The following is a 13329-nucleotide window of genomic DNA, read 5'->3' on the forward strand; positions in this document are numbered from 1 at the left end:
GTATGTTTTCCTTAAGCCCCAGACAGCTTTATAAATGAACGTTCCAATACAAGCACCAAGGTCTAGCCACTGCCAGGTTAACAGATTAAATGGGCTATTGATCCAGCCTGGCACCTGCCACCTTCCCCGATGACCTTATAGTCCGGTACAGACAGACAGAACCGAGCCGAAATGGCATCCAGCTCCAAACTCCTCTTCACCTGGGGGAAGGGAGGAGGGAAAGAGCCTGGATCTCTGGTTTAGTCCTCCCTAGCAAAGTCAGGCTTAGCGATGCATGGGGCCTAGACCATTCATAGACAGAGCAAACCAAGAAGCTAAGGGGTAAGCTCACCGTTGTGCTAGATACAACAGCAAGGCTATCGCATACAAAGCGGAAAGAACAGCGTCACTGTTACTATTTGTGATAATACAAACTGTCTCTGCTTTGTGACGCTTACTCTTTTTTTTTTTTTTTAATACAAGCCAGGCAGCGTTCCCCAGCTCTAGCTCAGCTGATCATTGTAGCCCATGACTGAGTTCTGCAGAAAGGCGGGCGGCGAGTTCACAAGGATGCTCCTAGCAATGAACAGCACCTCACAAGTAAAGCCCAAGGAGCAAAGCTGACTTGCTGCATACTAGTCTCCAGGTTTGTGGTCTTTGTTTCGGTGGGTGGTGGGGCTCCCTGGAACTGGAGATGATCCGTTACATGAGCTAGCCAAGAGCTCCAATCAAAGCCTCACCAGCATCACATTAAAAGCCTCTTTGATTAATCTTGTATTTTGCTGGCTCCCGACACAGTGCAATGACAGGACAGGGGGCTGGCGCTATTTTCAAACTCTAGGATGCTGATCTGAAGCTTGCCAGGTTTACACTCCAACTTTTTAGTTCAACTTGATGAGCACTGAGTCTTCACACCAAATGTGCCTCATGGAATAGATGCTTGTGTTCAACAGGCTGCTGTGGCAGACTCGCCTCCATTCTGTATCGCCCGTGTACCAACTACATGACCACAACTTAAACCTGCAAGCGAAAAGGCAGAGAAAGACAAGCTCTGATACCCTGTGCCCCTCTCAGGAGCCCAGTTCAGCTCTGTTTACAATGAATTCGGTATTCAGGCAATAAAAGGCACTTGAGCTAGAGAGCACAGGAGTAGGGCTAATTTACTTCTAAACAACAGGACCACTCAGGGCCCTCTGACTTGCAGTTATAGCCCTCTTGTTTGGCCAGTAATAGTTACAGATCCCCCCAGTACATATGCAGACCTTTCAACTCCTAGACCTTAAAAGAACTACTTATAAAAATATAGATACCATCACATTACTTTACAAATTGGAAAACACAGGCTTGAGAAAAGTATCAGATAACTTGTCCAGAATCCCATCTACAGCTCTCTGTTCTCTAATGCCCAACTGTCTGCATAATTTTCAGTCTGGCTCTGCTGAAATCGTTTGTTGTGACAAGAATCTAAATGCTTTATATCACTTTTGATTTATAAACTATGAGATTACATTAGTAAGATGTAAAACTATAAGCAATGCATCAAAATTTAAAGTTTTCTCAAAGCAGAATGGAAACATTTTAGTCTGAAACTCTAAAGATGGGGTGGGGTTACACTACCAGAAAGAAAAACGCACCTTGTATTCCCCTTGCCAATGGATCTGTCAATTCCGACTTTTGCTCCTCGCCCCGTATCCATGATGAAGCAGATTAAGTGCTTTGTGTTGTACCTCTTCCGTATGGGGCACTAGAGATAACCAATAACCCAATGCCAGTGACAAAGCATGCTCATAGAAATAAGTCAAGTGGCTAAGCCTTCAAAAACCACTTGCACCTGCTTGGAAGCACTACTGGAAAATTTGGCTTCTACCATGTTTCATGGCTGTGATTTTTAAAAAGGGGCTAAGAGCTGAACACCCAGTGAACATCAAAGCACAATGAGTGCTGACAGCATTTTCTGAGGTCCTCAGAAAATACCAGCCTACAATTAATTTAAAATACCAGCCAAGAATAGTTCAATCTGTAATACAATCGTGTAGTTATATTAATTAATGAGAACTTCATACCATTAGTCCCAGACTGACAGGGACAGTGCATTATATACGGTAGCCTAGAAACGCATCGGGTGCAACACGGCCGTACAGAAGTGCGTTCTTACCATAGGTGCCTTGTGCACAAAGCTGCATCAGGCTTGCTGCTCTTTGAATACTCTCTCAGCACCATCGCATTTGAAATTTTGGGTTGGAGCCCCGCTTATTCATCCATAATGAGAAAGTCAGACTGATCTCTGTTATTCTATCCTGAGCCCAGCTTAACTTCATTAACTATCAGAACAAGGTCATGCTCTGTTAAGTTTGTACTTTCACATCCCTCAATAACTTTGAATCATCCTAGCTGTCAATGCACTGACATTTATGGTCTTCTACTATCACTCCTTTGTTTATGTTCAAAGTTCATTCATTGCCTTCTTCCATTAGGGCTCTGTAACACATTCTCTGCCCTAGTACCTCCTGCTACCTTCTTCTTACTCAAACCATCCGAAGTTTCTATCTGTCACCGAAGAAGTGGTAGTTTCCATGGAAACTCTGAAGAACAGGATGAGTTAACGAGGCATAAAATGAAGACAGTGTCCTCAAGCTCACCCATTTTGAAAATCTAGGTCAGCAATGTTTGCTTAAAACATTCCACTCTTCTAAAACCATGTTCACTTGACTGTTAAGGATGTAATAAAAAGAGAGGCTCTAGCATACCCCAAAACTTAGCATGTTTAATATAATACTGTATGTCCATGTGAATAAACCATTCTTATAATTTCTCCCAGCCTGTTTTCCCTGTTCGTTTTCCTTGGATAACCCATGGGCATTTAGTTTTATCACCCAGTTACTTATCTTCACCAAACATTTACTCTGTCCCCCATAATCTGACTTCCAGGTAGTGTTCGAGTAACCTGCTATGATCTCACCGAGGACAGGAGGTATTAGCTATGTCATCCATTATAATCTCATTTAGAGGATCTGTAGGAACGAAAGGACTGTGCACATGAAAGTCAAATTCAATCTCAACTTGAAAAACACACAGGCAGAAGCCAAGGAATGAAACCAACGCTGAAATTCTGAAATTGAGTTTGCTTACAGTCGATGCTGACTGATCTCTGCCACCAGCTACAAGTAGCAAATGCTGATCTGTCAAAGTGTAACAGACCATGCTACAGTAAATGAATTAATTGCATTCAGTGATTCTTAGTGAGAATCACAGTTCCTCTCAGGAGAAGAAACAGCCGTACCAAGCGTTAGTGCTAAAATATGCTGTCAAGTATGTAAGGTTATGGAAGGCTGCCTCAAAAAAACTGCTGTGGAGGGAAATAACACTAATGATTTGCTAGTTATTTCCTCTGCTAATTGAAAGCAGATGTAATCAGTTGCAGTCAAATACCTCTTGAGATGCAACTATGTCACCACCAAAGATACCCAAGTTTTCAGGCATATCTCAACCTGATCTCCACTATTTATGGCTATAATTTATGCTGGCTGAAGGCCTTCAGTGCTTTGGATAGCTGACTGATGACCTGTTCCCGTTAAAAGGTAAGGTCCCGTATAACAGGGAGCTTTGCTTTTTCTGTCCACAGTAGATGGTGATGGGATTTCAGCTGTTGATGACAAGCAAGAAACAAAGGTTAAGAAAATACCTATAACCTTATGACTTCCTGAGAAAGCAAGGTGCACATGATGACAGCTTACAAAAACAATCTGCTGTCCTAGCAAAAACCTATTGCGATCCATACTACATTCCTTGTGTTATTAAATATCAAATGTGAAGTAAATCGAGCATTTTTCTGGCCAATGCCTTTTTCCCCTGCCTAGACCCCTACATAATGTGTTGGTTTAGGAGTGAGGTATAGCCAGGACAGTTTGAACAACTTATCTGAAGCAGAACAGCAGTCCCCCAAAACACTGTGGTGTAATCCCATTACACTAATTAAAATAATTATTTCCACTTAGCTTGTTACTGAACTGCTTGCTTGGCACATCTAGAGTCAGCACATACAAAGGTCGGGTGCAGCCTCTCCAAAATCTAGGGAGGACAAAAACCGGAGCGTTGCAGGATACAAGTCTCTAGATGTTGTTGGTGGTTTGGTTTTGCTCAAGTATGTAAGTTAACAACAGGCAGGTGGAGAGAGCCTCCAACTTGTTTCATCTTGTCTACAGACATCATACTTTCCCCCTCAGCTCTTACTCCGCTCCTCAGTTGAGCTGCAGACTGAATTCCCAGCCTGGGAAGTTTTCTCCAATGGTAAGTTAGGAAACAAGACGTGCTGAAACCTTACCACTTCTCTGCAAATGGGTACTTTGTGGTGCCGATTCTAGAATAAGAATCATAAGGTAGACAGCTTGCCCTCTAAATTTGCAATTGAAGCGTCTGCTACTCATGCCTACATCTTTTGCAGAATCTCTGGAGGAAAATGCAATCCATTTTAGAGAAGAAACAAATAGAGACATAACTGTCAAACTTATTTTCTCTTTTTTTCAGTGAGCCTAAAGGAAAGTTTCCTTCAACTCATTCCATGTTGCCAGTACAGCTTTGTCTCCATCACTTTACAATTTTCTAGCATGCCTGTCTGCTGCCAAATCCTTCCCTTGACACAACCACAGAATAAAAAAAATCCTTTGCTTCCCTCACTTGAGCCTCCAACAAGCCACAGCGGCTTTCTTAAGTACAGCCTTCTACAAAGAAGCACAGAAAGCAGTCCTCAGTCATTCCCACTGGACAACCATACAAAACAGCCTGATTTTTTCCTTGTATCGGCACTGTAGACCTCTGATATTACCTTGAATAATGCCTCTAACTGTCTACCTCAGCAAGCCCCTAGGTCTTTCAAAGGGCCACCATTCCTCTTCCCCACACAAGACAGCAAGCCATTTTTCCCCTTTGCTAGCCCAGGACCATGGGACTGCTGCCTCACCATCATGCACTTGGCCAAAGCAGGCATAACCAAAACGGGAGTTTTGGAGTTCCCAAAGCAACAGTGACTTTGGTATAGCGGATGCCGCCGTAAAGGAACCTGATGGCTACAAAAACTGGGGCATCGGGGTTTTTCCTTGCATGACCTCATGTTCTCACTCACGGCTCTCATCTATATCAAAAGGACAAGGCCACAATGCGCATACTATCAATATTTCCCTGTGCGTTGGATGTTTATATTCTACTGACATCTGAGTCTTTATGCTGCCCTTGTGAGATAACCTCATGTGCCTCCCGATGGCTACAGTAAGTGTTATCTGTCAGGGTATGTGTCTTCATTCACAAAATATATGCCCAAACTTCCAGATGAAAAACAGATGAGCTTAGATTAGCTACTGTGTTAACTCTCGGGTGAAGTTAAAGAAGTTAAAAGCCTAACACAGCAAAATCAAAGTCATACAGTCATCAGTCAGTTCTCCGATTATTACGATGATGGGGAAAAAAAAAATTAGCCTGTTCAGTAGATCAATATATCTATTGATCTATCTGGGGAGAACATAAATAATGGAACATATGCCAAGCACATATGGATAGAAGGCACAGAGTAATCCATCTCCCAATGGCACCTGCTGATTTGCTGAACATATAAAATATGCCCTTGCAATCTATTGATTGCCATGGAATTGGATCAAAACACCGATCTCTTAGCACTGGCAGTAGTCTGGCCTGGGCCCCAAAGACCAAAATAAATGACTAATCCTAGCTAAGGATCTTTTAGGTTCCATCTCTTCTGTCATTCTCACTCAGAGAGTTTTTGGTGCGTTCATTTATGTTGCTCCAGAACCTCTGGGTTATCTTTAATCGAGGCTTATGCTTTGATGACAAACTGCATTCCATCATTCAGATGTCCTACTTCTATCCCAGGAATGCAGCTAGATTAGAGTTTGTGTTGTCCCAGGGAGACTGCGAGATGCTAATCCATTCTTGAGTTACATCTTGGCTGGGCTCCTCACACTCTTTGCTGACAGCTTTAACAGGCAGGGCCATGAATTTATTGCAGATAAATTTGGATTAAGCTGCAAAAGATGCCACCTGAGACTAAACATTCACATATCATTTTGCCTGGCTTTAGATCCCATCAACACTCTCCCCAGGAAAGAAGTGTATTGATGTTAACAATTTCTCCGTTAATGCTTATTGCTGTTCATTTGTCTGATCCTCTGCATAGGCATACAATTGCTCCAGGTTCATCCTTTCACTTTGCTCCTGGTGGACCAATTTAATGATCTGAATGAGAGGAGAGAGCATACTAATTAAATTCAGATACTGAATCTAAATCAGGAGGTGCTGCAAGCACCAGGGAAGGCAGGGAAAACAATTCAAAAGGAGTTAATAAACCTAGGGACTAAATAGAAAAACCTGTGAGATCTGTGAGAATGCAAATAGAAATGTTTGGGAAAAGGGAAATAACATGAAAGACACTTTCATAGCAGAATCTCTGCAGAATGTTAATGTTAAATGGACTGTAGAAAGTAAATCAGATCAAAGCTTGGAGTAAAGTGTGGCATTAACAAAACCAACACATGACTAAAACTGGAAGTTTCCTTGATCAGAGGCAGGACACCTCTATATTCAATTTCCTCCCAGGATGCTACACGCCAGAAATACAGCCAAAAAAGCCAAAGGGTGAGAGGAAAACCAAAAGTGATTTATAAGGATAGATATAAAGGACTAAATGTGAGTGGCACAGTCAGATGGATGGGGGAGGAGTAGAAAGGCTGGCAAGAGCTTGCTAAGAAAACTACCATGGAAGAGAGGAATGAGCTCAGGGGGCTCAGCTGGGGGAGGGTGGAAAAAGGAGTCAAGCTTTGAAAAAAGGGAGGGTCTAGGGTTACTGTCCAGAAAATGGTCAACTCTAGAAATCTGTTGGCCTGAAGTATATTCCCCAGGGGAGTAAAACTGATGGCTAATATAAGTCAGGAATGGGCTAAAGGGCAATAAAAAAAAAATTACTGTATTTTTTGTGCATAAAATTGCTAACTTTTTAAGCACCAAGGGGCAAATCCTCAGCTGAACTGGGCCACTGCAGCTTCACCAAAGCTTGTGCCAGTTTACACCAGCCAAGGTCTGCCATACCTATCATAACTCATATGCTGAGTTACAAACTGTAAAGTACCCTGCCTCCACCCAGCAGAGTTCCCTTGCCCTTTATATTTGTTACTCAATGCATGTTTTAGGAATACAGGGCTGGGAGGACCTTCTGGATTTTCTGATCCTGTCTTTTGCTATCACAGTAAGCAATACCCACTCCAGCTGACAAACTGTAAAATGACCTTGGCCGCTTGCTCCCACTGCTCTTTGTAAAAAAAAGACCTCTCTATACCTCATATCAGAGGGTTAGAAAACCTAACTTTATGCCTAAAATTACTAAATCCAGTTTAAAAGCTCCCTCTTTCCTTTGCTAACAAGGTTCTCCTCTTACCCTGGTATTTACCTCTCCGTAGTGAAAGAGGGGTAAATGCCTCCTCTAATTACAGCTGATAAATTGAAGGGAAGGTGAATTTTGCTAGAGACCTAAAGATGTTACTATATGACTTCTTCACAATCATTTCCATAGGTGATGCTTTGAACTAGACAATACTCATATGGCCCCAGAATGGCCATGATTGCCAGGACCAGCCATGAGAACATTTTCTTTACTTTTTTTCAGAAAGTCAACAGCATTGAGCAGCTAGAGATACCAGACTGAAACCCTGATCCAGATGAAGGCAGCAACAGTTCTGCCGCTGGCAATGGTTTTGCTGCACCTACATGCCTCAAATGCTTGCACCATCTGCCATTGCTCCTCTGCACCAAAAATCCCCCAACACCTGAGGTTCACACCAGCAAAGAGCTGTTGTCCCTCCCCATTCCAGCCTTCCCACATAATTTCTGAAGGCAAAAATGAACGACCTTTCACCAGGCCAGAATACCATCGTCCACATTCAGTGGTGCCTAACTTGCCCTGGGTCATCGCCAATAGGTTTTTCACAGGGTTAATGATTTTGGGAAGCTCTGGAAGGTATTGGTGCAGAGAAAACGATGCAGAACTAAGTTCATGCCAGCGGGAGTCAGAAGCCTCATGAGACTGGCCTGACCGCAGCTGTCCCAGGAAAAGGGCATTCACCCCACCCCCGAGAAGGGAAAAAAATCAGACCCTGGCTTACGAAAGGTAAGAGAAATTTAATTAGAAGAAACATTTTACTTTATATGCAAAGAATTGCATGGAACAGTAAAAATCTTTATATAGCAGGGCAGAAGTTGACTGCGGTTAAAACTGGGGAGCAAATTCACGCTTTGACACCGCATCCTGCAATGTATGAGGAAATAAAAAGGCCTATTGAAAACCATTTTCCCTGCCAGGCATCTTCAATGACCCAGTTCCAATGAGATTATAAAAAACCAGGTATTTCGCAAGATACTAGAAATCCAACAGATTTATGGGGAATGATAATAATAATAAATTGATACATTTGGAAAAGCAAATAAGCTTTCAAAGGAGTCCTTCAACTCTGAAGCAGAAGCCATTAACTTAACACTAAGCAGAGACTAGGGAAGCCACTCCGAGCTTACATTTATGCTCAGAAATCCACCTTTTTGAAAAGCTTGTATTCATTTTCTTTTGTCGGGCAACTTTCTGCTCATCTCAAGGCCTAAGCAGCATCACACGCTTTCTTCTGCACAGGCTTCCCCTGCCCCCCTCTTCTAAAAGGGCAAATCATTGTGAGGAATAGAGTTCAGGCTTTGCTGTTCCTGTCCAACAGCTGAAGATAGGAGAAGCCAAACAGGAGAAAGTTGCTGTGTTATGTGTAGATTAGAGAGGAAAACCAGCATCCTTTATCAGGTCATGCAAGTTAAATAGGAAGGAACTGGCTCATGATACTTAATATGCTGCATGTCCACGAATGCCTTGCAAATATTAACTAATCCTCACAAAACCCTTATGAGACAGGTTAATATAAACCATTTATACGTACGCAAGCACGCAGCAAGTGTCCAGAGCCTGCCTGTGTGATTTGTTAGTGATTCGGGAACTGAAGTAGTGCAGTCAAATACATCTTCTAACACTCTCCAGTCCACCTGGCTTCGGTGTCAGCAGAAAACGTGACCAACATCACGTTGAAGGTTCAAGCATGGCCCAACCCTGTCAGACAAGCTGGGACCTAGAATGTCATGGAAATCTGTGCTGGGATTATGGGAGGAGTGCAGTTTTAAAGGACTGGGATGAGAAGCTAAGAAAAAGGCTGGCCATTTCAGCTCAGCTTTGGAAGTTTTGGGGTTGGTCCAGGTGTGACTCAGTAAAATTTGGGTGTGTGGCATTCACATTCACACAGACACCAAAGAAATTCTCCATTTAGAGAATTCTCACCACCAAGACTGACAGGCTAAAAGGCATCTTTCCCATGAAAGGCATGTCCTTCTTGTGTGTCTGATCCAGGAATTTAATACAGCACTTCAGTAACTAAATTTACACCCTTATGTTCTGTCTCCTCAGCTTTAATTTCCCTGATTACTAAGAAATGAATTCCACTCCTTATTTAAGCTGGTAAGCACAGAGAAATGGCTATTTTCTTCCTTTTTGATAGAAGAGGCTTTCATTGGCAACAAGAACCTGGCCAGATTTATCCTATTTTCCTGCCTGAACTATGAGACTGAGGGAAGGTGGCAAGAGAAGAAGTTTAGCCTCCCACCCTACGTGATCCAGTCTCTTGTGGCTAGGAGTGAAGTGGGGCAGCTGTGACAGTGGGGACGGTCCAGTGCAGAACTAAGGGAGTCCTCAGCCAGCTGAGATAAAGGCAAAAAAATGGAACTATACTTGACTTTTAGCTGACAATTCAAGTACTTTAAAAGGAGTTACCTTAGCAAGGGAAACGATTGCTCAAAGCAAGGGAGGTACATCTAGCAATTTGATATGGGGATGGGATCCAGGATTCCCAGGGTCTGTTCCCAGCCTTGCCGCTGGCCTCCTGCATAACTGCAGGCTAGCAATCATTCAACATCTTTTCCCTCAGTTTATTCTTCTTTATAGGGTGTTATAGTACTTAAATGCAGGACTTCACAGAGGATGTGTTCCTACAATTCATTATGTGGGGTGCAACGAACCAGCTTGCTGCTTTGACATCATAGGCTGAATAGTGACTGAATTGCTCCATGCCTTGGTTTTCCACTGACATAAAGAGAATATTCACACCCTTTGAGATCTTGGATGGAAAAGAGATGCAAACACAAAAGTGCTACTCTTCTATTGAGAGGAAGAGACAGGTTACATTCTACCCTTTGGTTCCCCACTCCATTGGGATTGGCATGAAAACATAAAGATGACAGGCTGGGCCCCATTCTATTAAGATTTAAATTTAGCAAGGAGCTGGAAAATTACTGGGAGCCTTATGTCTAACCTCTGCCTCAGTTAGAAGCAAATATGCATAATTCTTGTCCCATAGATAATTTGAGTGAATTATCAAATACCAGGCCAATAAAAGAACTGTCCAATGCAAACCTTATCTGCCCTAGATGCACGTATCTGCTTACAATATCCTTTGTTAGTTAAACAAAACAGAATCATTGTTGCTAAGAAGTTAATATTGTTTAAGATTCACTGGCTAACACACAGATCACTTCCCTGAGTTCCCCCAAACACATTCCTTTTCTATTCTTTTAGTTTCTTCCCCCTTTTTTCCTTTCCTTCTGACTTGGCTAAGGCTGAAGTTTTCTTTAGGTGAACTTGCTTGCCAGGTGATATGAACTTTGAGGCAGGCAAACATTTCAGTTGATACATTGAAGGGTAAATAGCTGTTCAGATCAGAGCAAACAATTAATTTGAAGAGCAGAATATAACTAAAGTAATTCCCCAAGCATTAAACAGGAGCCTATTTGCTCTATCTCCTACCAGCTCACCTTTGTCTTGATTATTTCCCTAACCTGCTTGTAGCCTTTTAAACCTGTGTCGCCAGTGACCAAAATTCCTTTGTCCAAATAGTGAGTTACTGTGGAATAAAACCAGCCATAGCATTCCAATACCCCAATGAATAAACACCCTGCAGTGCTTTCTGTGATGTATTTTTTCATTTGATCATCTTTTCTAGTGCTGCGACAGTACCTGACACAAATATCCACATAGAAACGAAAATAAAAAGAAACACTTTATTAGCAGAGCAGTATCAGTCAAGACGCCAAATGTAAAACATTTCCCTGGCAGAAGGATATCACCACGTCGCAGGAGCAGAGTGCTGCTTATGTCCATCTGGCGATATCAAAGCTGCGCTTGTATCGATCTGCTAAAACCATCCCATCCTCTCCCTACATTTCCATGCCCTGCAGCATTATAAGCCTACCATTAAAAAAACCCACTTTTGTCAGGATAATTTCACCTGCCCTGTAGGCATCCGCCAACAGAACTCTGCCCACCTGAGAGGTTACCACTTCACGTCTCTGACTGATGTCGTGTACACCAGCAGAAATCCAGAGAGTCAGCTGGTTTGTAAGCTGTGATAGCCCTCCAGAACCCTTGGCTGCAGCTATCTTGCAGAAAGCTATGCAGGGTAAACGAGGTCACGGCAAACTCCGTGCCGCTGTAACTAGACATCCTGAGCATCTCCACACGAGGCTGCAGCCTGCAGCGTAGGCAGGCACAGATATGCTGAAGGTATGTAGGGGAGACATACAAAACCCACGAACATCTTTCTGCTTTCACAAAGACAGCACTGATGAGAGTCACTTTTTACAGCATGTGCTTCCCTATCAGAGGCAAACATCTCAAATATTTGGCTTTCACTGACTACCAATTTTTCTAGCCTAAGAATTGATGAAAAACATTTTTGACAGTCTGAAAAATGAAGTCTTTCATTTTACACACAAAACAGGCAGAGAACTGGAGGTAGCAGCGGGGGCTGCGTGATCTAGGGATCAGTCAGAGTCCATGACAGACCTTTAAAGGGTTTGATTCCAACAGGCTGGCAGTGAGAAACCCCTTAAGCCATGAGCAGTCCTTATAACCATACAAACAAGCAAACTCCTCTTCAGCAAGCGCGAGGGGACTGAAATCCAACTAAAACTTGTGGCCCATGCACAAATTCACTCTGAATTTCTGCTGGCATCAAGTAGGCCTCATGAGGATAATGTTCAGACCTAAATGTGTAACACAGCCGAGTGGCACAGGTGAAGTGGGCTGTCTCTCTGCACTGAATGCATTTGACACCATTTGCTAACTCTTCCAGAAGAAAGGTAGGAGATATGCCCCAGCATAGTAGGAATGACTGTCAACATTAAAATATGATCATCAAATATGTTGACTGAGTTTGTCTTGCAAAGGAACTTTAAAGTCCGGCTGTCTGGGGGCTCCTGAAATAGCATTTCCCAGAGATTTACAAAAAACGGCAATAAAGTAGTCAGTGAAGATGCATCGTTACCCCATACTGGGCAGAATTAGGATCTTTCACCACATGTCATCAACCACTACAGGAAAAAAAGCAGCTCATGGTGGCTCATCCTGGCTGAGGTGGTAGGGCTTCAGAGCACGGGGAATTCATCCGCTGCACAGTTCTGTCCACTGTGAAATCACACATGGCTGTGATACACAGCACAGACCAGTTGTGACGCTCCCACATGACCCTGAATTTTTTTAAGTGCATCAACACTGAGAAAGTCTCAATTCAAGTGTGAATTTAAGAGCTAGATGGAAGAACATGTTCCTTTTCAGACCAAGGAAGATCAGTCAATCAAATCAGATTAAATGAAACACTAAGTGGAACAGTTCCAAGCCCAAGGGAAGCGATGCCAAGATCAAAAAGAGTATCCCATCTCAGAAATACCTCCCTACCCCTCCACAGTTAGGTACAATCACAGAGAAGAACATAACTAAAGATTCAAAGCATCCACAAACAAGAGAACAGCACCCAAATCTAAATGGTGGAAGGACTATTCCCTCCTGCCTTCAAAACATTTCGTAATCTGCATTCCTGATCGATTGGGATATCCTTTTTCAAAGCTGCAGAGCACTCACACTCTCTGGAACCAGAAACCAAGATAAACCTCCCAGGAACTAAGGACTGTCACAAACCTCTCGCTTGCCGATCCAAAGCATAACCCTTCCAGCAGCTTGCACAGCCATAAGCACAGAGGATTCTAGAAACACACATCACACGCACGCATCTAAAAGCTTACAATGCCAGGATGCTTCATGGCACAGGCAACCCATCCCCACAGGGCGCACCAAGGGAGAGCGGGCGATACGTGACAGACAGACATTACTTGTCTCGCGTCACGGCAAGGCACAGTGCTACATTGGTGCTTGGGGCAGAGGGAACGGCCAAGCAGATCATGTAAGGGGTTTCCAACTCCCGGTCCAGGGTGGTAAGT

The 13329-nt window shown here is 43.1% G+C and overlaps 1 long non-coding RNA gene across 1 annotated transcript; it reads left to right on the top strand.

The window, feature by feature from the left end:
* The first annotated feature begins 496 nt into the window (after positions 1 to 496).
* On the top strand, positions 497 to 8348 carry LOC140658114 (uncharacterized). Its single transcript, XR_012044612.1, has 3 exons — positions 497 to 625; positions 7646 to 8146; positions 8228 to 8348. It is a non-coding gene; the product is annotated as an uncharacterized lncRNA (long non-coding RNA).
* Positions 8349 to 13329: the final 4981 nt, after the last annotated feature.

This window comes from Ciconia boyciana, chromosome 11, assembly GCF_034638445.1.
Source record: "Ciconia boyciana chromosome 11, ASM3463844v1, whole genome shotgun sequence".
NCBI classification, from domain to species: domain Eukaryota; kingdom Metazoa; phylum Chordata; class Aves; order Ciconiiformes; family Ciconiidae; genus Ciconia; species Ciconia boyciana.